Source organism: Rhinolophus hipposideros (genome assembly GCF_964194185.1).
Source record: "Rhinolophus hipposideros genome assembly, chromosome: 1".
NCBI lineage: Eukaryota > Metazoa > Chordata > Mammalia > Chiroptera > Rhinolophidae > Rhinolophus > Rhinolophus hipposideros.
This window is the reverse complement of record NC_138047.1, coordinates 14,934,783-14,957,444: the sequence shown is the minus strand read 5'-3', so window position 1 is coordinate 14,957,444 and position 22,662 is coordinate 14,934,783. Positions and strand designations below refer to the sequence as shown.

At 36.3% G+C, this 22,662-nt stretch overlaps 2 pseudogenes across 2 annotated transcripts in view; one reads left to right on the top strand and one right to left on the bottom strand.

The window, feature by feature from the left end:
- Nucleotides 1–1,299: 1,299 nt before the first annotated feature.
- Nucleotides 1,300–22,662, top strand: part of LOC308498736 (sperm-associated antigen 6-like) — a 62,979-nt pseudogene continuing 41,616 nt past the window's right edge. The window contains exons 1-4 of the transcript in view: nucleotides 1,300–1,324; nucleotides 1,410–1,505; nucleotides 17,667–17,833; nucleotides 19,730–19,907. The product of the transcript in view is annotated as a sperm-associated antigen 6-like (transcript). The remainder of the gene's footprint in view (nucleotides 1,325–1,409; nucleotides 1,506–17,666; nucleotides 17,834–19,729; nucleotides 19,908–22,662) is intronic.
- LOC308498739 (large ribosomal subunit protein uL1-like) lies at nucleotides 21,150–21,820 on the bottom strand (annotated as a pseudogene). Its single transcript has one exon. The product of its transcript is annotated as a large ribosomal subunit protein uL1-like (transcript).

Genomic DNA, 22,662 nt, shown 5'->3' with positions numbered 1-22,662 from the left:
CTGCTCTCAGGGTAGCAGGGATCCGCCTGAACACACTTACTGCTCTCTCTGATGGCGGCTCCATTCTCCTGCTACTTGGGGCTCCACAAAATATCAGGACTTTATCAGAGAGCTCAAGTCAGAGTGAGATCCCCAAGATTATTTCATAGGACTCACCCAGATATGAGAACCAGCTAAGTTTGCATGTTCCCTTCTATTGAAGATGAGATAATCAAGGTTTCCTGTCTTGGCACTACTCAGCAGCAGATGTGGCTACTTACGCCACACCTGGTGAACTTGTAGTTTCTGATGGAGAAACATTTAACTTTGACACCTGTCATTGAAACGTTTGGTATACTGTTTTCAGGGAAGCTAGAAACCAGCGATAGACTGAGGAGTTAATTTTTGTTAAATGAGACTGGGTAGAGTTAAAAGTATATAAGCTAGGGAAGTCGGCTAGCTTATATTCACAAAATGAAGCCTAAATTTAAAGGACAAGTCAAAATGTTTAAAAATCACATAAAAGTGAGTACACAGCAAACCTAGTAGTAACAGGAGAAAGTCGGTAAAGACAGGACATTAATCATGTTTCTCGTCTGCTTCTCTTGTTGAAGCTCTAGGAGTGCTTATTAAATGCTTTCAACACAACATCTATAACTAAGTGTATGCACACGGCTGTCGTGCGGCTCCGGGACTCCCGAAACCCCAAAACGCCAGGTCTATAAACGCTGGACCACAGGGGAAAACATGTGACTTGAGGTTTCATTGAGGATAATGTATCAGATTGCACGAGGCCACACACAAGATTTCTCCTGACCGTCCAAGCCAGGACGACTTCATCGCGCGTTTCCTTGTCTCGCCGCACTTCCACGGGGTTCTCCCGGCGCGTGGGGCTCCGCGGCCCCGACGGCTGGCGCGCAGTCAGGCAGTCACGCGGGTCTGGGGTCCCTTTGTAAAGGACCTGTCCTGCGGGCGGACGTCGGAACCTCCAGGACAGTGACACGCGACAGTGCCGCACCCGTGCAGCGGCTGGGCGCGCGTGGCACGTCGGGGCGCCCCTGCAGGCGGAGCCCCCCCGGGGCCGGGCGTCCCAGCGGGCGGGGGGCCCCGAGACCGTGACGTCACTCCCGGGACTCACCGTTGCGGCGAAACCGCCGCGTGGCGGTTCCGGTCGGTTGCCTGGGAGACGCGACTACACAGGACAGTTTGCCGTTGGAGGCCGCGTGGCCTCGGCAGTCGCCCCTTCCGAGGACGCGCTGGCCCGGCGCACACGAGCAGCGGCGCCCCGGAGGCCGTGGCCGGCGGAGAGCTGCGGGCGCCATGAGTCAGAAGCATGTGGTGCAAGGTAGGGCCCGGGGCGGGCGCCCCGACGGCTGGCGGCGGGAGCTGGGGACCGCCGGGCGGCGCCCCCACCGGGTCTCTCCCTGCAGTGTTCGAGCAGTACCAGAAAGCCCGGACCCAGTTCGTGCAGATGGTGGCAGAGCTGGCGACCAGACCCCAAAACATCGAGACCCTGCAGAACTCGGGTGAGCCCTCACCCCGAACTCGCGTCGCCTCACACCCGGCGGCCCCGTGTCACCTGGTGCCTTCGCCTCGCCCTGCACCTCAGGTCGCCCCGGTCCTCGGCCCTGCCTCGCCCCTCACCGGTACCCGGGCCGCCTCATCGCCCAGCGTCCCTGTCCGGCCCTCCACGCTCCGCTTACCCGGCCTCCCTTCCCGCGTCTGCGCTCCTCTGTCTGCTGAGCTTTTGGGGAGCAGAAGGATGGGGACTGGAGGACGGCGTCCCTAAGTTCTTCCAGTCCTCGGGGAGGGCAGTAGGAGCATTCGGCCTCTTTAGCGGGACTTCAGGGGCGAGGCCGAGAGGGTTAAGCTTCCACATGGGTCCCGATTTCCATCTTTATGGCAACCAGAAAAGTGTCTGTTGAAAGTCAAAGCCAAACGAATTGCCTGGAAGTCATTTTACGTGAATGGGAATCTACCCTAATCAGACCTATTTTACCCGGGTGCCGTTGCCTGTCATCCTGCCTTTGATCACCTTCGACTTCTTCACACCAAAGGAATTCCAGAGCGGTTGCCACATAATTTCTCGTTTTGCAGTAGTGAAAGAGCAATGATATGCTTGAATATTTTCCAAGAGATTCAACGTAGGTAAAGACCTAGTTTTGAGATACCTTTCTGGTGTTCTCATTTTACCCTTCAGTTCGAACTCAGGCAGACTCTAGAGAGAGGAAGAGTGTGTGTGTGATTCGCTTCTTACCTATTAACATAAAGAGAGATGATAATGGTTTCTCTCTCTCTCTCTCTCTCTCTCTCTCTCTCTCTCTCTCTCTCTCTCTCTCTCTCTCTCTCTCTCTCTTTCTCTTTCTCTCAATTCCTCCACCATCTGAACTTAAAGATAGCATTTTAACACTACTGTGTCATGAGAAACCTTTAATTTATAGGATATGATCTTTAAAACGCATTTAAATTAACATGAAATTAAAAGAAAATTAAGAACATATGGACAGGGCAAGCAAACAATGGTTACTCTAGTTCTTTGTTTTGGTTTTTCATTTTTGGAGAGTAATTACTACTGCACGGTCATGGTAATTTTTTTGTGTGTTTTTATTTGGGGTCGGGGTGTATTTAGAATTGAGAAAGTGTATTTTACAATCATTTTTCAAATCTTTTTATTTTGAGATAACTTTAGATTGACATATATTTGTAAGAAACAATGCAGGACCCGGTGTACTTCCAAACTGTAGTGTGACATCACAACCAGGATGTCAGCACTGATAAAATCCATTGATTTAATGTAGGTTTCCCCAGTTTTATTTGTACTTATGTGTAGGTGCGCATGCATGCTATACAGTTTTATTCTGTGTGTATGTATCAGCACCCTAATAAGATACAGAACTCTCATCACCTCATGCCGTGTGTTACTCTTTCATAACCACTCCCACCTCCCTGTAGTCACTAACCCTGGGCAACCACTAATCTGTTCTCTATTTCAAAAATTTTGTCATTTCAAAGTTGATAATATTTTGTTCTGCAATTATTTCACGTGGATTAATTTTCTTCTGCATGTGTGTATGTGCTTGTATGCAGGCAAAGTAGTCCTCCAAGTACGCAGAGCAGTGTTGGACACACTGTTAGTATATATACTGACTGAAGTTTATTAGAGCGTGTTACATTTTTAGAATGCACTTAGTGTTTAGATCTTTTTTCCCTCTGAGTTCTATCCAATGGTCTTTGTGAATGGACACTTGGTATTTACAAATATTTAATTTTTGGAGTATATGTAGCTAAACTAAAACATTTTTAAAAGGGAAAATGATTGACATTTATTACAAATTTGATACTATAGATAACACTTAAGATACAGAATATCACGTTTTAGTATAATAGAGGCAGGTTTCTCTTCCCATACATGTAAAATGTAGAATATGTTATGGAATTTAATCAATTCAAACTGTTAAGCTAAGTGATCACTAAAGTATTAAGTGGCTTAGATATGACATTTTAAATAGCCACCTACTTCACTTCTGGTCTGTCTTGTGAAGGGATGGAATACAAAAGGAATATAAATTAATATTTTAAAGTTATCTGCACGTGACTAATAGTATCTTGATGGAATACTAAGGTTTTGCTCTTCCTGAAAAATTTACTTTAACGTACTTCATGTTATCTAGATTCAGTTTAAGCACTCCTTTAGTTATTTTAAATAGATACATATAATGAATATTCCAATATATTTATTATTTTTAAAATAATAAAAATATTAAAAAATAACCTGAAGACTTTGTTATGAAAACTTCTTTTAATAGTCAATTAACTATTCAAATTAGTTTATCCTTTTCTAAAACAATCACCATGGGTTTAAAAATGCGTGTGAACGAGCCAACACATGTGTGCATCAATTATATTTCTGATCAAGTTTTCTTCTTTTTTTTTTTTAGCCAAGTGACTTCATTTTGCTAGCTAAGACACCATAATCTCTGCATATTTGGGAGGGTTTTGCATCCAAGATAAAGTGAAAAAATTTCCATATAGGCATCATGATAAGTCAATAGTTCACTGACATAAGAGTTTTTGAATTGATTAACTGAAAAAGGAACATTAAGGATGACAATGATCAATGGAGTTTTATTTTATTTTAAATCTCTGCTCTTTTTCATTGTGTTTTTGATTATGCTAATGAGACAATTTGCCCTATTAAATAAGTTTAAAGTAATTACTAAAGCTAAGTCTTGCAAGATATCTTCTTTAGAGTGTTTGGACAAAAATAAGTTTGATTTCTAATCAAAATTGTTACTAGAAAGAACTGTACAATGTGTGTATAACTGAGAGTTATTTTTTTCTCATTGAGATTTTATTCTTCTAAATCAAAAGAGCATACATAAAAACATTAAAAAGTTTAATGTTTGTTATAAAGTCTCTTTATGCACCCTCAAACCTTGTATGTTCGAACCATATCTTGCAGAGATTTAAAAATGAATTTTGATACTTCCCCTCTTTGAATAATTAGTAACACATGACTGTAATAGTAGAAATAATATTTTGTTACTACCAATTGTAGAATTTCAGTAATTACAGGTGGTTGTTTAATTATAAAATATAAGAAACATGTTTTATGGCATATTGGAATACCAGGCCACTGTTGGGTTGTTTGGGAGTTCTTTTGAAATAAGTTAATGAAAGCTTCAAGAAAATTACTTTTAAACTGCTTAGCTAAATAAAATAAGCTTATGAAGCAGCTATTTTTATAAGAAAAGTGGGGATAAAATATAAAATAATCCTTCATAATATATTCCATATAACCTATAGTAAAACAGTAAACATGGCAAATCAGTAGGTATGCACATTTTTAGAAGAGTAGAAATAGAAAAGTTTGCATAACATTATAAATATGCATCTATATAAAGCTAACTTGCAAGTTGAATCAATTTAATGGGTTCAGAATTCAAGAAAATAGTAACGTGTTTACAAAAATGATTTTAAATTACATGTTTCTGGGGCAGTGTAAAAATCTTCAGCTTAATATTCTACTACCTCAATTTACTATGAGAAGGAAAAGCCTGTGGTGTTTATAATGTATTTAAAATATATCCTGGTAGGTAAAGGTACAATAATTCTCTTATAAAAACTACTGTTTCATAGGATAAACAGAGTTAGTAGAGCAACTTGAAAAAAGTTAGCCAATCATGCTATACAAATTGATGCGTTTTGTTAATATAAAAGGAGTCTTCTATTTGTAAATGTGATAATCAACTTGAAGCAATCATGATTTTTAAAGATTTTTTTTAACATATGCTTAAGTGGAAAATATTCTAGGGCACTATAAAAATTCTGAACTTGTAGCACCTAACAATGTGTCCTAAAAACAAGATTATTTAGAATTTTATTCTGTGTTCTAACCCATAGTCCCTACCTGGCTATTATCTGTTTTGTTATCTAAGCCTTGATGCATAAATAGAAAATAATATAATGAGGGCTAGGTTCTCATTGTTTTCTTAGGACAAACTGGACAATTAAAAAAAAAATCCAACCTGTAGATGAGCCTATAAGAGAGGTGCTCAGAAATGGCAAATTGTGTGGGTTAAATTGAAATGTTACACATTAAATATGTTTGAAAAGTTAAATATTTCCTAATTCCACTTTACTTTTGAATGTTTTTTCATGGCCTTTGCTCCTGTGACAAGAACTTCCCCTACACTTCTTTGTCTAATTAATTTCTACTCATTCTTTGTAGCTCTGTTTAGATGTTGATTCCTCAGGGACACCTTCCTTGAGCCTCATAGTAAGTCAAGTCTCCTGATTTATGCTTTTCTTATTCCTAATATTTCTCTTTCATAATACTTATCAAAACTGTAATGATTTAGTTTCTGCTTTCTCCACTAACTGTAAATTCCATGCCTAGCATAATGCTTAGCATAGAGCAGATGTTCAACATATTTAAATAGAATACAGGAAGGAGTAATTATTTTTCTAAGTGTTTTTACATCTCTTACAAAATTAGATTCTTATAACAGCTCAGGCAGGTAGAGTAGGTATGTTCTTCAGTGTGGATGCTTAAGCCCATAAAGGTCAGGTAATTGTCCTCGTCACAAAGTGACTTTGTGGCCAAACTGGGATTGAGACCTGTTTCTTAATTGCTGCAGCCTGACCTTGTGCTCTTTCTGCTTGTAGATATTAGTAAATTATTTCTAAATGGTTCTAGGAGTTCCTAATAAACCTCAATGTTAACTGTTAAAACAAATTGTCTGTTTAGCCCTTTGGGTACCAATGGCTGTCCAGTAATTGAACATAATTGGTTTTGGGGTCTCCTTGAGGACCATTTCGGGAGCTTCAGTGGAGGCCAGATGCAGAGGACTAACTTTGATAAATACCTGAAGATTTGATAGAGTAGAAGTGTATTTAGGGCTTAAACTGGCCTGGGAGCTCTAGAGAACCTTTCAGCCTCCTGGTTTCTAAGGAAAAGCCTTATCAAACCTGAAGCTTGTTAAGAGCATCTTGGGAAAAGTGTGTAATCCGCTGGGAGTGGTAATCCACAAAGAGTTGTTGGACTGAGACCCTGCCAGGATCACGGAAAGTGCAGAGGAGACTTCATCAGAGCCCAGGGTGGTCAGCTGGCGTGGGATTGACTGCCTGCTGTCCTGGGAATTTTGAGAACACACAAGGTAGAGCACAGGGAAGGGGAAGCACTTGATAGTTATTGGTTGATTGATGTGAGTGTGTAGTTAACATTTCTGTTTGGTTTGCATTTAATCATACTTTATATGAAGGACTTTTCTTCCATGTTTTTTGGGGAGAGGAATTTGGGATTTCTGTTGAGTAGATGTACTGGCCCTAGGAGAAATCCATGGCCACATGTAGAAAAAATTGGGCCTTCTCTTGAACACAAGTCAAATTTCCCTAATTTACAAAGTGAAATATGCCCTAATTTTTTTTATCATAAGGGTAATTCAATTTAAAATTTATTGTTCAAGTTCTGTTAAAAGTCTAGCTAAAAACAAGTGATATTTGTACTTGTGTCTATGTTTTGTTATGTGCCCCAATGCTTTTTATCATAAGGGTAGCTCAATTTAAAATTTATTGTTTATTCAAGTTCTGTTAAAAGTCTAGGTGAAAACAAGTGATACTTGTACTTGTGTCTATGTATGTATGCATGTTTCTCCAAAGGAAATGATTTCTATCCACTTATGTATGTATTCTAAATTCTATCTCTGTGTTTTTTTCCTTTCTTAAGATGTATATACATTTTTTGGCACCCTCTGTATACACGATAAAGTTAATGTCAAATGGTGATATTTGGGATGTCTGGGTGAAAGGTGTATGGGAATTCTTTGTACTATACTTGCAATTTTTCTTTAAGTGTGAAATTATGTTAAAATAATTAAAACTGTATTAAGTTAAAAAAATAAATAAATTCTATCTCTGTGTCAAGATAGAATCACTATTAAGTTGTGTATATTGACTATATTGCATTAGTTTTCCATTAGAAATGTCTTTATAGGATTAGCCTAATAATATGCCCTCTTTTTAATTTTTAAATTGGGGGTTATTTTTTAAATAGACAATTTCCCCATAGCCTTAAATCTGTCATTCAAGACATTATCCATTTTATTATTTTTTTGTATAAAGATGTACTATTTTATTTAACCAGTTTTCATACATTATTATATATCAAGCTAGTCCTAGGTATGAAATTTCAGGAAAAAAAATTGTTGCTACTTCCTTCATTTCACAAAGTGGTTCGCTTTTTACTTTTGCTGCCAGGAAGCTCAATGCTCTGTTGAGAACTCAATTGGAGAACTATCCCTAACCTATGTTTTTAAAAAAATTGTTAGTCCCTCTCTCCAAGTCTCCACTACATGGCTCTTAATAATGATCTTTGTTATGCATATCTTTTAGAGTAAGCCATCCAAAAAAAATTTAGAATAGGTGGCATATGAATAAAACAAAAATTAATTCTATTTGAAGATATAATTTTGAACTGACTGCGTTACAAAATTTTCCTCTTCAGATATTACTCATGAAACCTTTGGAGCAGACAACCCTTTTAGAACTGTCCTATTTATTCTCTATATGTTAGTTTTCACAGTTTGTTCACTCATTATTCAATAAACATTTATTGAGTGTCCAAGTGCCAGATGAATGTTTAGACTCTGATCATGCAAAAATACATAGACTCTGCCCTTAGGGAGCTTATTTGCTAATGAGGAGACATAAATAAATAAAATACCGTTTTGTAAATGTCTGAAGATAGACATATGGAGCACATGTGAAGGGTACTTAACTCAAGCTTTGGGAGTGAGGGGCTCTGTTCATGGCAGTCTTTTAGGAGGATTTCCTAGGAGTTAGCCAGATGAAGAAGGGGGAGGGGAAAACTGCATTCAGGAACATTATGTGTAAAGGCACAGAGACAAGAGAAACCGTGGTGTGTACCCGATAGAAAATGCAAATGTTTAGGTATGGCTGGAGCTTCTTGGGGTAACTTGGCAAGGGAGAGGAGAGTCAGTGGCTAGAGGATGTCAGCCTTAATTATGAAGGACCTCATTTGAAGTTGGGACTCATCCCAAAATTGTCTGAAAGCCATTGAAGAGTTTTAATTAGAGGAATGATGGGATCTATTTTGTGTTTTAGAGAGATGATTTTCATAGTAGTGTGGAGAATAGATCGGAGGGCATTAAAACAGGATCAGGAAGTCCAGTCCATTTTTGCTCTAGCAATCACACTGGATAAGAGTTCTGCAGGCCTTGTGACTTAATAGAAGGGGGTAGGAGCAGGTGAGGAGAGTGCCAGATGCCCCCAGGCTTCCGCTTGCTTAGGTGCATTAGAGCCATTCATTCATGGAGAAAGAGGATACAAGAAGCAGAGGGAAATGATGACCTCACTAACGGTGCTGACTGCGGTTATAGTGTGTTGGGATATCTGTGTGCCGGTGACTACGGTAAGCAGTTTGGGTATGTAGGGCTCTGGAGCACAGGAGACAGGTCTTAGTTGGTAATAAAGGCTTGGATATGTGGGACTTACATGTTCATTTGAAAAGTACAAGTAAAAGCCCATTTTATATTTCCTCATGTAATTATAAACGTAAGTTCAAATTGCTTTATCTAAAATGAAATGTAAATGGAACTTGCTATAACTTGTGTGCTTTACATACTCAGAATCTCACATATAGGTGGTGATGGCTGTGACCTAGTGGAGAGACAGACAGTTGCCCTGGAAGAGTGAATGGAATTTCGGTTTAATACAGTAATCATAGAAGACAACCACAGTGATGTTAATGGTAGAATAATGTGAATTCAGCAGATTATGCCCTTTGCATTCTAAACCTGGCAATAGGCCAGTTTGCATTGGGAAATAATAAATGCTATACAGTGCATATTAAATGCATACATACATACATACAGGGATTCCTTGCCCTCTTAGAAGAGTTGCTAGTTGCTCCGTGAGTCAGTAGTCTCAGTCCCATTTCCTCTCATCCCTTTCCACTCAAAAATGACATGTCAGGTGTGGTAGCCCTTCACTGATAAACAACTGTGTTAACAATGAATCACCAAACAAAATTCAGAAGATATTATAGTTAATGAGAATAAATTTGAAAGAAGAAAGTAGATTATTCTTGATCATAAGAGTTTCTTGAATTTTTTACCATTATAATGGAATTCTATGTAAAAACACTATACATGTTTTGTGATTCATTCTGACTCTTTTAATAAATTGTAAGACTTTGTTGTAAGGGATATAACATCTAAAATCATAACTGACTTGATAGTTATGACAGTGAAAATGTATTTCATAGAAAACAAAGCAGACATGTGGTACCAAAATTTATGATATCTTAGTCAAAAGCAGAAATAGTGGCCAGAGGTATGTAATCATAAAGCCTGCAAGAAAACAAAACAAGGCCTGAAAATTCTTGTTCTGAAAAAAAGGAAAAGGAACACATACTTTCAAGTAAAAAATGACTAGTGAAGGAAAATGAGAACATGTTGTAAAATTTACAGTCATGAGACTTGCTTCAGAAAGTTTATAGTCATGTATTTGTAATATTATAGAAATAAAAAATTTTAAATCTATTAAAATTGTTAAGTATAATTGGAGCTACTTTGTGATGAGAGAAAACTTAGTGCTTAGAGTAGAAAAAGCTAAGTGAATGGTGGTGTCTAGAGTCAAGACCACAAGTTTTTCAGTAAGAGCCAGTTGTGTCTTCAGAAGTATGCTAGATAATTTGAGAAATAGAAAATGAACATAAAACAGAAACTCTGCTCTAGAGATGCTTATTATTTTACTGGGGAGATAAGACATTTGTTCACATAAAACAAAGTAGAAAACCTCATAACATGCTATGTCAAGGAGGGCTGCTATGCTTTGCATAACTTCAGGAGTGCCGTTTATATCGTGATCTATGTGAGTGGCATCCCCTGGATTTGTGCAGTACACAGCCTACCCAGCTATACAGGGTGGACCTGGCATTATTCAGAATCTTCATTTTCTTTTACTTCCCTGAGAGTAAGTGGTGTAAACAATAAAGCTCCCCATGGCTTCCCATTTCACTTAGAATAACATCACTTCTTAACATCACAATCTTAACTTGACCTATAGCCAAATTTGATCTGGCCCCAGCCAACCTCTTTAGCTTTATCTTTTGTTACTTCTCTGACTTTATGTTTCTGGCCAGTGTGAATTTATCATGGCTTCTTCAACTGTCTGCAACAATCATACATCCCTTATCCAAGCCAGAAACCTGGAAGTATGACTGATTCCTCCATCTTCTTCACACTAATCAGTTTGTCTCCTAAATGCCTCCTTGGACCTTTCACTTTCCTCTTTCCCTGTTGCTACTGCTGTTCTCCAGGCTATCTTCATATCTAGTGTAGGTTCCTGGAATAACTTCCTAAGTGGTCTTCTGCTTCCCATCTTGTCTCTTTACACGCTTTCTTTCCAGTGTAATCAATCACTTCTTTACAAAGTGAGCATTTGAGGCTCACTGCATCAACATTAATGTTAAGATACAATTCAAAGTACTTAAAATAGGTACCCTTCAGGACTTTTTAGCTTTCTTTCTCTAATCTCCTTCCTCCCCTGTTGTACAGTAGTCATACTGTGTTCTCAGTTTTGTCAATATATCAAACTTTGTTATTGATTCTGAACTTCATTTCTATAGTTCCTTCTGGTTGGAATATTCTCTGATCCTTCTCTCTGGAGACTCCCTCCATTTTTCCAGCAAGCAATCTACCTGGAAGTCTTCAGATCTCAACTTAGATGTCACTTCCCCTGGTTTGCCTTTCCTGTGTCCTTCAGAATCTGGGTTAGATGCTGTACTGTATGTTTGCAGAACACACTGTACTTCTCCTTTAGTTGCATGCATCACAGTGTTTTGCATTTGTTTATCTCTCAGAATCCCTTTATAAGTTCCTTGAGGTCAAGGACAATTGTGTTTTCAACACCTTGTATATTCTTAATAGATATTTCTTGAGTGAATGGTGAGTGAATTATTCATTCCATAGTAGTTCTAAAACATGTTTGAAAAGGCTCAATCTATGGGACCATAGAATACTAAATAGTTCTTATAAGAGTGGAAGGTATTGATTAATGAATGAGTCATATACACTAATAATAAAAAAATGTTGATGAAAAACATGGACAACATAGGGAATTGATTCCTTTAATTACCACTTTTATTTATCCTATACTGAATGGTGTTCATTACGTCCCAACTCATCTTCCTAGCACTTTAGAAATTTTAACTAATTGTAACTCTTACAAGAGTTTTATGAGGTAGTCCTAGAATTTACCACTATTTCACATATGAGGAAACTGAGACACAGAAATGTTAACTAATCTTACTGAGTCCCACAGCTGGAAAGTGACAGAACCCAGATTTGAAACTAATCATTCTCCTGCCAGATACATGCTTTTAATTACCTCAGTCTGTTGTCTTTTACAATAGGCAGTCATGTAACAAGCAGGGCAAGTGAGTCCTTCTATTTCTAAAGCATAAAGTTTCTTTTATAGTCTCATTGGACCCCAAACAGAATGCCTGAGTCAGATGATAACACTGACAATCAAAGGTGAATTCTTTGCTGTGTATCGGTTAATTGTATGCAGAAATCACTTTTTCCAAAACTTGAATAAACTATAGTGGCAATTTCATAGTAAATAGTCAGAGAAAGTAGTTTTAGATGAAAATGAAACATATTATTGGAATTTAAATTTGTAAAGCTTTGCAAATTTACAATAATAAATCTTCATCATATAAGTCTATGATGATTTGGGATAATTTTGAATAAAATTGGAATGTAAAAAAAATATATATGGTAGAAATCACTTCATTTTAAGTCTAAAAATACAAACAAGGTCATCAAAGGACACTATGAAGAGAGTAAAAAAACAGCTCACAGAACTGGAGAATATATTTGCAAAGCATATATCTCATAAGAGATTAATATCCAGAATGTATGGAGAACTCCTAAAATTCAACCAGCAACAAAAACCAAACGACCTGTTTCATAAATGGGTAATTTGAATAGACATTTCTCCAAAGAAGATATACAAATGTCCAGTAAGTACATGGAAAGATGCTCTATATTACAAGTCATTAGGGGAATGCAAATCAAACCACAGTGAGATACCACTTCACACCCATTAGGATGGCTATTATAAAAAACAACAACAAAAAATAAGTGTTGGTAAGAATGTGGAGAAATTGGAACTCTAGTGCTTTGCTAGTGGGGATGTAAAATGTTGTAGCCACTGTGGAAAACAGTTTGGTGGTTCCTGAAAAAGTTAAACATAGAATTACTACTTGATGCAGCAATTCCACTCCTAGGTATACACTCACAAGAATTTAAAACAGGGACTCAAATTGATACTTGTACACCAGTGTTCACAGCAGCATTATTCACAATAACTGAAATGTGGAAACAACCTAAGGGCCTGTCAACAGATGAATGAGCAAACAAAATGTGGTATACATGCAATGGAATATAATTCATTTTAAAAAGAAATGAAATTCTGATGCATGCTGCAATAGATGAATGTTGAAACATTCTAAGTGAAATAAGCCAGGAAAAAAAGGACAAATACTATATGATTCCATTTATATGAGGTATCTAGGTTGAAAAATTAAGAAAGACAAAAAGTAATATAGAGGTTAGCAGAGACTGGGGGTAGGGGGAAATGGGAAGTTATTGTTTAATGTGTATAGAGTATGTTTTAGCAATGAGGAAAAAATTCTGGAACTGATAGTGGGTGATAGTTACACAACATTGGGACTATACTTAATGCCACTGAATTGTACACCTAAAAATGGTTAAAATGATAATTTGTTTGTAATATGTGTTTTGTCACAGTAAAAATAAATAAAATGTTTAAAAAATTGAAAAACAAAACCAAGAAGATAAATAACCAGAGAAACCAGAAATCTTTACCATGACTTAAATGGGCCCAACGGTCCAGTTTGTAGATACTTGTTTTAATTTTTAATTTTATTAATTTTATTATTTTTTTAACTTACCCACCTAGATACCTTGTTTTTAAAGAAACAAAGTTGAGATGTTAACTATCTTTATAAATAGAAGACAGAGGTAATATGTATATAAACTACATACATGTAAAATGAGACTTAATGAGTAGTATTTTTGTCTTTGGAAATGTTTGCCATTTTCTTCCTGACTTATATATGCAGTTGGCATGCAGAATCAAAGTATTAGGAATACGTTGCATTAAAAAAAATTAAATCAAAGAATGGTGATTATTTTGAGGCTATTTTATAATCTTCTTTACTAGATTATTAGTTTCTTGAGACGAGGAGCTGCCTTAATTCATGTGTAGTCTTAGTCCTTGCTCCTTGGTAAACCCTGATCTGTGTTTTTAAATAAATGACTGTGGACAGGATCAGCGAGGTGGTTTCTGTTTGGGGTATAACTAGACTGTCGTGTAGGTATTAGCAGCAATGTCACGAGTATGGCACAGGAACAAGAAAAATAGAAAAGGAACTCAAGATTATAAAGTTGGGGGAGGAGGAGAATTGTAAAGATTCATCCTACAATTTAAATTTCAGAAATAGTTACACACCATTTTATCAGTTTGTATAGAGTAGACAGAATTGTTTTATAGATATTAAAGTACAATATATGAATTATTATTTTAACATGAGATATTAGTACTTGTTGGCTCCTTCAGTGGAGACTCTAGTGAGGTCATTAGCTGCTTCCTCGAGACTTGGTGTATCAGATACTATTCAGGCTGCTGCAATTTATGGATTCTAAATTTTCATGCATTCGCTCACCAAGGATCATTCACTATGGATTCCTAATGGACAGGCAGGTAAGGAAAGTTTTCTTTTTATGTTATATATACTTCTTTTGTCTTCCCTTCCTTCCTTCCTTTCCTTCCTTCCTTCCTTCCTTCCTTCCTTCCTTCCTTCCTTCCTTCCTTCCTTCCTTCCTTCCTTCTCTCTCTCTCTCACTCTTTCTCTCTCTCATCATTATCTGCATTTTTAGGACAAACCTGTAATTAGAAGAATAAAATCTCCATGCTTAATCTGCGTAAGAGACAAAACAATGTCCCTGGGGACTAATGATTACGAAGCACTAGGAGGCAATTCAAGGACTAGAAATTAAGGGCAATATTTTCTCTAATAAGATTGATGTTATTCAAACAAAGATATTTTAAATGGAAACTTTAGCTTTTACTTTTATAGGTTCAGAGATTTAATATTTTTCAAAATTCTCATTGTGTTACTGTCTGAACTAAGGAATATAGGAAAAGTATGTAGCGCAGAAGCATCCATGTAGAAACCTAACTTGGATATAGAAGGAAACTGAAGGAAAGATATTGTGTGTCAATTTATTGCACTATTTTTCCTTGGCCAGATGCAATCGAAAAATGAAGGAGAAAACATATAAAGCAGAAAATTCCTTTGAGTATATGGACAAATGAAGTACCTTTTTGTGTGTAAAGTATTTTACTACTAAAATTACAAACTGAAATTTTCCAAAATTGGGAGTATTTTGGTATATTAGCTAAATACTGTAACTAATAATAAACACTTATAATTTAATTAACTTTTCTAGGTCTAGACAGATGAATTCATTCTTCAAATTCTTAACGAAAAAGTTCAAAGTTCTTGAGATTTTAATTCAAAATATCTACGTTGAATACCCCAGTATGGATTGATTTCCCAATTACATTTCAAAGGCAATAAGTCACAACCTTCACATAAATTTATCAAGTGAGGGAAAAAATACACAACAGAATCATCAGGAAAAAAATGTGAAACATAATTATGATTCTCTTAAAACTATTCTAAGCATACTTATACTTTATATCCTTTGGCTTCATTCTTGTATTTATTATGAAACTTAAATGGAACTATGTTAACAAATTTAGCTTTTCTTTTAAAAAATATTAACTTTACTTAAAATGGTGCATATTGCTTATCAATTATGTCAAATTATATTCAATAACAGCAACAAATAACCCAATTTGAAAATGGTCAAAGGACTTGAATAGACATTTCAAAAAAGATGTACAAGTGGCCAATAAGCACATAAAAAGACGTTCACCACCATTAGTACTAGGAGAAATGAAAATCAAAACCATAATGAGATACCACTTTACACCTATTATTATTTTAAAAAGAAAGAAAATAGCAGGTGTTGGTTGAGGATGTGGAGAAATTTGAATACTTCTACTTTGCTGGTGGGAATGTAAAATGGTGCAGCTTTTGTAGAAAACAGTCTAACAGTTCTTGGTGATGATTATACATCATTGTAAATGTACTTAATTGTACAGTAGAAAATGGTTAAAGTGGTAACTGTTATGTGTATTTTGTGACAACTAAAATCTGTAAAAACGTTTAATAAAGCAAACTACAAAGAAGAGATTGGCAAATTGTTTTAAATCCAACTTTCTAGAAGGAACCCATGTTAATATTTGGTAATAATTCTAATACCTTATTCTGTGCTTTAAACTTTTTGTTGTGAGATATATCAGAAATTATCTCTATAAAAAGTATAGAAAACAATATAAGCAACATTTATGAGCAAACACTGGGATTTGTTTCACAGGAGCTATTGCATGGACATGAGTAGGAGGGCTTTATGGCTGCAAAGTTAACTAGCCTGAGTGGGATTCAAACTTGTAAATGTGGCCTTATGTAAGATGTTCTAACTAGGTTAAATTAGACATAAAAATAATCAATAAATGAAGTTGGAAGTTATGAAAAGCCACAGGTCACATTATTAAATGTATCTGTGATAAGCATCATTATTCTGTTTAGGTTATTTGGTAGTACTATTTATCTTATTTTTGTCTAATCCTAAATGTTACTGTGAATGTTTTCCTTTTATTCTAGTTAATGTTTCTGGACATAACATTATGAAAGAATATTAGTAATATTTGCTTTTATAGATCACTGGGGTGTGTTTTTATAGAAAAGATGTATAATAACTTAAGTTGAAAAGCCTGATGTAAATGGTGTAAAATTTAGAAAGTCAAGCAGCACTTTGTTTGGACTCTGTCATTACCTTTTTTGCAACCTTAGACTAAAACACCATCATTAAAGCACAAATAGCAGTCGACTATTTTGCATATTTTATTGTAAGGCAAAATTAATATAAAGAGTGGGAATATCCAGTAAAATGACCAAAATGCAATTATGATTTGTCTCCCTTTCTCCACATCCTCAATTTTTAATACATATTATTTATTTAGCAATTATCAATTAAGAATGTCAGAATTTCTAACCTTCCTCCACCATTTATTAGTGGTATGATGATTTCTTTAACCTCTCTCAGCTTCCATTTCCTCATCTGTCAAATAGGCATAATAATAGGGCCTACTTCATAGGTTTGTTAGGAGAGTTCGATGAATTAGTATGGAAAACAAGTCCTTAAAACAATGTGCATATAAGTGCTCCATAAATATAAGCTTCTTTTATTATTGTTGTTGTGATGATATACCTACTATGTATTCAAACCTAAAATGAATATTATGAGAGCTAGTAATACGATGTACTTCCTTATCTCAAAGAATGTATTTATTTGGAGATAATGTCAGAAATCTGAGTTGCAGCCCTTCATGAATGTGAGGTCCTAGCCAAATGTCCACCTAGCCCCCCGGCTCTGAGATAGATCCTGGTACAATTTCTGTAATAAACTCTAAGTTCATTTGGAATGAGAGAAAAGACCCAACAGTTGGAATCAGAGAAAAAAAAAAAAACAAACAAGCAGAAGACTTCATTGAGAGGAAGGGATCTGAACCGAGCCCTGGAAGATAGGATTTGCAAAGGCTGGGAGTGGGGTGGGGGTGGGAATCTACCACCCCCCGCCCCCCCATGTTGTAGGCATTGTACTCTGTGCTTCACAGCCTTTCTCTGCGTTCCTCATGACAGCCCCGTCAGGTCACATAGCCAGTGTTTGCCAAATCAGGGATTTTAACTCTTATCCCCAAGCCTTTCTTACTTCCATGTTATGCTGCTGCTTTGATAATTACAGGTTGTATTGTTCTTGTCTTGGTCAGCCATATGCTTCTAAATATCCCTTTAGTTTTTAGTGGGTAATTTTTTATTTTTATTTTTGCTGATTTTCCCCTTAATTTTCTTATCTGCATATATGCTGAATTGTGTGTTTGTTTTTTCATTTAAATTTTAATTTAAATGTTGCTGATTTCTGTTCTTTCATAACGTAACTCAGGTATAATGTCTTTGCTGAGGCCTCTTCTTCTGGATGTGGTCCCAACAATTCAACACACTGCAGCTTTGGCTCTTGGGAGACTGGCTAATTCTAATGATGACCTCGCGGAAGCAGTTGTGAAGGGAGACATTTTTCCACAGCTTGTTTATTCGTTGGCAGAACAGAATGTAAGATTAAAAATAATAAGTTATATGTTTTTGTAGTTACTACCTTTGACTTTTAAAAATTTGAAGTTTGGGTACAGTTGCAAACTTGTAGGCATTAGAATTATTAAGATGTTAATACATCTTCAATTCTTTGAACTGCACATAATATCTTTAGGCTTTTTTACTTTGGGTTGATATGCAGCTTTTCTCAATTACTGTTACTATGAGGAGAAAACAGACTAAAAATTGTAATGAAATTATACATAAAGCAGTATTTCTGTGTATTGGGAGATTAAAGTTATAGGATCAGCCTTAGATAGGTATATGCTTGTATGAAGCCTAGGCAAACAAAAGTTGTTTTCAACAATACTTATGTCACAAGCTTCTATCTTGTTCACCTACCAGGCCTTGAACTCATTTCTCACAGAAGATTTAATCTCTCTTTATGAGGTACAAAGTCCTCTGCGTTTGCTTTTTTTTTTTTTTTAAGGAAATTATTTTGGTGAGTAGTGGGAGACAAGGGAGGAATCTGGGAGAAAAGGCGAATGAGATCAGAAAGTGTGAATTATAGGTACTGTAATTAGTAATGACTATTTATGACCAATAAATTGTCTGTGAATTTGAAAATTCTGCAATATAAAAAGTCAAATTACTTACGTTAATGACAAGAAATATATCATCATTATTTTTCCACAATTACAAGAAAAAACTCTTCTAATTTTTACAATAAATTAATAGATATTTGGTTATTGACATAAAATTAGACTTTACAACAAATATTTTAATATCTATATATGTTATATTTAAGAAGCTAAGGAAATACACAAAATCAAAACATTATTATTAACATAGCATATTATATCTTCAATATATACCAGGTTTTGAGATACAATATATTAAAAATATACTTGATGTATTTTCTTTCTCTCTCCTACACAATTTTTACTGTACCTTAACATGTTAGACTAAGTAAACAGAATGCTTTCAAAATGATTGCTGTAGTCACCCAGGGACTTTTAAGTAGTCACTGTAAAGAAACTTAGAATCTAAAATAGGGGATTAACTGGGTTCTATTAATGAAAAGAGGCAGGAGACCATTACTGTGTTATTATGTGAACCATAAAACCACAGTGGGTGTTATAGCTAAATACTTCCTAAATAATTTTTTAGTTGTATGAAGAAAATTGTTTTAGTTTTATTTTCTTAGTCTGATAAATTTATATATACGAAATACTATAAATATAAAGCATTACTTAAAATTCACATAATGGTAAGTCATTTGTATTTACCTCTTTAAAAAAGCATTTCTAAAAAGGGATAAATAACACATCCCATTGTTTGGACAGTTTATTTGCCAGGTTAAGTTTTAAAATGTATCAGGAATATTTATCCAATTATTGGTAAGTGCATCTCAAAACATGGTTGTTATTTCAGGATAATTTAGGACACCAGAAAGATTAGTTGAGGTCATGAAAGGCCTATCATGCTTAGAGACTGAGGGCAAGTAAAGGAAACAAATTTATCAGTTGACAGTTTAGTTGTACATGTTACGAGTCTATGAGCTCCCATAGGTCAAACAAATACATTTCAGTGTAATGCAGATACGTAAAATCTCATTATTTTATGAATTTGTAGGAAATATAGTAAGTAGGCAATATAATATTTTATAAATGCATGCTTTAGAATAAAGCAGTTGAAATGTAATATAAAACACTGTTTTAGTTCAGTTATTGAACAAAAGCTATGGGAAACATGAAAAATCAAAATGATTTTGCAGGATGTGTTTCATCCTTTATATTTAAATGCTGTTGAGCTTTATTACAGTAATGTCATTCTTACATTGGTTTTGGTCTATGTTAACTTTTGGTTATATAAGTGCTCAACTCACTTTGAGTTTTATCTATTTTATCCTTGTAGCATTTTTGCAAGAAAGCAGCTAGCTTTGTGTTACGAGCAGTTGCTAAACATTCTCCTCAACTAGCTCAGGCAATAGTTGATTGCGGAGCACTGGATACGCTTGTGATATGCTTGGAAGATTTTGACCCTGGAGTCCTAAAAACAGCACAGAAAAAAATTCATAAGAAAAAGCAACTATGTGAAAAGCAAAAATTGTCACCCCAAATTTTCATGTTAAAATATTCAAAGAACTGCATGCACATAAGCCTTATACATATTATTAGAAAGAACCGTGGAAAAACAGAGGCGGAGAGAAGTGTGACGGGATGACCCTGCCACCACCCCTGTCATAGTCCCACGGAGGAGGCTGCCTCAGCTCCTTCACTCAGTAATGAGCTATTTGTGAGGCCCAAAAAAACTAGGTATTCCTTTACTGAAAAGAACTGACCATCAAATCTGGGGGCTGTGTATTTAATTGTACATATTTGTACAATAGATGGTTTTTGTTATTTATGAATAAGGAAGGTGCTGTTGGATAGTTTATGCTCTCTGACAATTTGCAATCTAAGAAATTGTTTAAAAAGAATATAGCCCTTACCATTTAAAAAATGTAATATTTTAACTTAAATGTAAAAAGGGCGTGGATTAAGGCAAGAGGGAAAGTGTGAAAAAGTAAATGGATATTTCTAGTGTATATTAGTAATTCTTTAAAGAATAATTATAAACCTTATCTTAATATTTTCTTTAAAGGAGACATACAGTCCCGCCATCATGAACACCCTAAGGAAAGGCCCTGGGAAGAATTGAAACCTTCTTCTCACATCGCCATGAGTGTGCTTGGAAGCAGATGCCCGAGACCCATCAAGCCTCAGATAACTACAGCCTCATCCTGCTTGCAGCCTCGTGAGAGGTCACAGGCTGAACCACCCAGCGAAGCTGCTCCCAGATTCCTGACCTACAGAAACTATGAAATCATAAATGTTTCCTGTTTTAAGCAGCTAAGTGTGGTATGATTTATTACGCAGCGGTAGATAACTAAACCAATTGTAAACAGCTGGGTTAGACGAAACACTAGATAAATTTGTTCTACTTTGGAAGAGACGTTCCTAAAATAACACTAGAGTAGGGTCAGTGTATAACCAGTTTTGGCAATTGCAACACCATATTTGTTTTCACTATAATTTTACCAAATCGTAAAAACTGTGGTTGAACGGGGTGATTATTAAAACATAAGATTAACATAAGTGGTAGCCAAATTTTAAGTATATTTTTAACCTGCTTTAAAGGTTTTGAGGTGATACAGCTATGTCCTCTACAGCCAGAGGCAAAACCCAGCGTTTCTTTAAACTGATAAATAGGTGTACCTGAGTGCAGAGAAATGATGATTCATCACTTTCCTTCACTTTTTTTTGGGTAGCACTATGGTTTATCAAGCTCTGCCTTAGTATAGGTGCTGGGGCTTTCCCATGGGGCTCTTGATATATAAAGCCCGGATGTTCTGCCAGTTCTTTGACACCAGCAATGACACCAGAAAATTGACAGCTAAGTGCATGTTGTACTCATCATCCGTCATTGTCATGTGGCCAACAGCCACTGCCAGACAAAGCACCTTCTTCATCTGGAACTTGATGGTGGATTTCACTTCATTGACTTTGTCCACCATGTTCTCATTGTGGGTCAGCAAGGAAGGGAACTCGTTGGCCTTATTCAGGTCTGGGCCCAGGATTCATGGGATCTGCTTGATCAGAGACTCTGAAATCAAAAAGGCATCATACTTCTTGGCCAGCTTTTTGACCAGTTTCCCGTTCTTGTTGAGTTTCTTCAGCACCTCAATATCTATGTGGGGGATATCCAGAGCCTGGGCCTCGTCACTATCCACTTATCCTTGGGGGCAGTGCTGCTGGTCCCCCAGAACACATACGAAGAACTTGGGGCAGAGAAAGGATTTAAGCCTGACGTGCCCAAGAAGCATTTGTCCTTCTGAGGGTCATAGTTCTTCAAGCTGATCTTCAGGTCCACCACGTCCATAAACTTCCAGTGCTTATGCTGGTTTCTGTGCAGAACTTCCCGCACCGCCTCGTACAGGGTGTCGCGGGAGACTTTGCTGCTCATGTTGTGTCACACTGCAAAAGCTGGAAAAGAGGTTTCCTTTCCTTTTTAATGGAACAAATAAAATATAACTTTTTGTAGGGCTTAGGAACAGTGAATTAAAGGCAATGGTTGAAAAATAAAGAGCAATAAAGTTAAAATATATTAGAGTTCCTGAGGTGTTTGATTTGCCTAATTATTTTTGAATTAGTGTGCTAAATACACACATACACACATTTTTTTCTTTAATTTCTTTTGGAGAGCCTCTTCACTTTGAGTACATTTTATGAGTTCTCATGATGGATCAGTTCATTTTGCTCAAATTATCTCCCACATCTCTGTTGTGAGCAGAAAAATGGAGTATTGTATGTTTAGATTAATCCTTTTTTTTGCAGGCCAATGATTAGGTTTTCATTAATTTCTTGGAATTCTACTCTGAATTTTCTTAAATAACCACTAGAGTGGTTCTTCTTTTATGACTCAAAACCATGACTGAAGAATCAAAGTTAGAAAGAACATCACCTTTCCACATCCAGAAAGACCCCCACAGGCTGTGTTAGAAAGTGTGAGGTTTAAGCCTATGCTGTAAAATGGCAGTTGCAGGCTGTAGCTGGCCCACAGATCGATGTATTTTATTTGGCCTGCACTACATTGCCTTACACAGTCTCCAAAAAAGAAGGAAAAGAAAGTTGTCAACACTTAAAAATTGAGAAATTTCACATTAAAAATCAGATTTCTGGCTTCACTTGAAAAATCAAAAGATCTGACAACATAGGCCTGTATTCCTACATGGCCACACTGGGCTGAAGCTGAGTAACTGCTGTTCTTTGTGGCTGGTGCCTATACTTTTCCATTTCACTGCTGCT